This window comes from Microtus ochrogaster, chromosome X (assembly GCF_000317375.1).
Source record: "Microtus ochrogaster isolate Prairie Vole_2 chromosome X, MicOch1.0, whole genome shotgun sequence".
NCBI classification, from domain to species: Eukaryota; Metazoa; Chordata; class Mammalia; order Rodentia; family Cricetidae; genus Microtus; species Microtus ochrogaster.
In genome coordinates this window covers 25,734,909-25,737,544 of record NC_022026.1, presented here as the reverse complement: position 1 = coordinate 25,737,544, position 2,636 = coordinate 25,734,909, and the positions used below count along the sequence as shown (strand labels likewise).

General features: G+C 38.2%; 1 non-coding gene across 1 annotated transcript; it reads left to right on the top strand.

Moving 5' to 3' along the window:
• The first annotated feature begins 1,862 nt into the window (after positions 1–1,862).
• LOC113457457 lies at positions 1,863–2,025 on the top strand. Its single transcript, XR_003378024.1, has one exon. It is a non-coding gene; the product is annotated as a U1 spliceosomal RNA (small nuclear RNA).
• The last annotated feature ends 611 nt before the right edge of the window (positions 2,026–2,636 follow it).

Here is a 2,636-nt window from a genome sequence, read left to right as displayed (position 1 = left end):
ATTTCCATGTGGAAAAGTAGCAGACAATGAGGCTTGAGGAGAATGAAGAATATTTGGATGCACAATTTGGAGGAAAAACAAGTCCTTAGAGGAAGTGTTATGAGAAATAACTAAAAACATGAGAGTCTCTGCCACACAAAGTTTGTCCTCTCAGATTAAACTTAAAGTAGGTGGGGTATGAAGGAACAATTTCCTGCCATCCCTTTATCCCATCAGCTAGAATTCCCATTTTATTTGGTGGCAATAGTCACCATTTTATTTTGTTTCAATAGTCTCATAGTGAGACTGAGAGACACAAGTGTCTTTAGAACATTTCCATTTCTGCCTTCTGCTGGATCAGGTACAGTATAAGACCCATAGCCTTCCCTGTTGAAGTTCCCATCAAAACTTGGTCACACTCATGGCATTACTCGTACCTATCTTCACTGGTTTCAGAGCTAGTCTTCAATGTGTCAGAGAAAATCTTAGCCTTATCTTTTCCATAATAACTGCAAAATAGAAGTGAGTTTCATTCCATTCTTTGGAATACTAAATACAATGCAATATTAAAGACTGTATTGCAGTTCTCACTTTTCTCTTTGTTACCACTGTTAACTGAACCAGATAACTGCTGAGTGAGGCTAGGAAATTGGTATAGCCATCTACCACTTCAATAAATCCATCATGTTTGTAAGGCTGCTTCTGTTACCTTGAATACATTAAGTATTGACTATCCATCCAAAATCGCATATGATGCAGCCTAGCAATTCCAACCTGTTCATATGATGCAGGAAAATGATGTTCTACAAAGTGTATGGGTAAAAGGAAGCCCTATTTCATTTTCCTGGAACCTTTATTTCAGGGAGAAGTGTGTTGTTTATCTAGTGCATAACTTTGACCTCCTGCCTCATTGATTACCTTGCCTCATACGGTTCTAAGCATGTGTATCTGAACATATAATCACAACTCCAACTCTCACCTCTGCCTTCCACATCCCAAAGAACATTTCACTCCTGTGTCTCACGAATTTCCCATCCTTTAAAGGTGCATCGCGTACAAATGCAAATGAACTAATTGGTAATGCTTTTGTTTCGACCTGCCCTTCTCAGGCTACTACATCTGCTGGATTCTCACTATATTCATAATAACCTAGGCAATTTCTTCCTCATAAGGCCTATGTTACTGAGATCTTGGAAACCCAGGGAATCCTATATCTGAATCACAAATAAAAGAGAATTTAACCTCAAAGCAAATCAGAGTCTAATCTCCTCCCCCATCACATACCTTGCTTCTGCAGTTACAATCTAGACTAGAATTAATAAGGTAAGACACGTTTTTCAGGTACAATAACCTTTCCACAGAAAACTCTGACTGACAGATTCTAATTTATAAGCTTTATTCTGTTGCATAGACAAACACCACCATGCTCACATGCTCAGACTGTATCTTTTGAAGGTTATAGCAGTTATACCTTAAAGTTCTTCATTTTATTGAAAATGGAAGAAAAAAATGTCATACAAATATTTCATTTTGAAGCATAATGATTCCAACACACACCTCTTACTGGAATGATTACCACCCTTCCACTTGTACCATTATCTGAAAATCAGTCACAGAAGGCTCCAGATCCATGCAATGTCTATATTTGGGATCCCAGAGAAAGATATTAAGATTTATTATCTCAATGCTCTTAGAGTATCATCTTACTATATCACATCAACTAAGAACCATGTTTGAATGAAAGTTTAATATTTTAATATATCAAGTGTAAACAGAAGCATCCTTACAAATACAGATTTCTAGACTGGAGTTCCTTGTTTGGCAGGCTGGTAGAAGCACCCTGATAACTCTACCTCAGATGGAGTAAATGGTGCCTAGAAACCAAATTATGAAGAAAGAATGACAAGATCATGCTACAAAGGTGGTTTTCTCATGACAAGGCTTATCAATTACACTTCTGATGTGCAGATGTATTCAGTTTCCCCAAATGTGGGAAACTTGCCTGTATAATTCAGGATAGTAGGAGACTGAGTACACGCTTTCCTTTTAATTAGAATAAAAAGAATAGGAAAGAAGTAGGTCAATACCTGGGGGAGGGGGGGAACCAGGAAAGTGGAACATGCAATTGTAAGAGTAAAGAACAGTTTCCAAATGAGTGGTGAGGCCACTGCCTAAGGGACAGTTGTATCATAAACTCTAGTGGCAATCAAACCTACGAGAGGAAAACATGGTTTTCATTGAGAATAAAAACCGAAAAACTAAGTGTGGCAGTCTGAAAGACAATGACCCCCAAATGGAGTGGCACTCTCTTTAGAGGAATTTGGACTTTGGAAAACAGTGGAATGCTTTAAACAAAGCTTAATGGGCCGTGCTAGGTGGAGCATGGAAGACAGTGGTACTGAGGGTGATTTGATGCACTGTCGGGGGCTGAATCAAAAGGTTTCAGAGAAGAAGAATTTTAGTACATTGCTTAGAAATCGTTCTTGTGATATTTTGGTGAAGGAAGTGACTCCATTTTGCCCTTGTCCAAAGCATCTGCCTGAAGCTAACGTGAAGTTCTAGATTAATACCTTTTGCAGAAGAAATCTCAAAACATCTAGTAGAGACTCTGTCATGTGTATAATCATGGTCACTCTAAGGAAGATATATAACGAAAA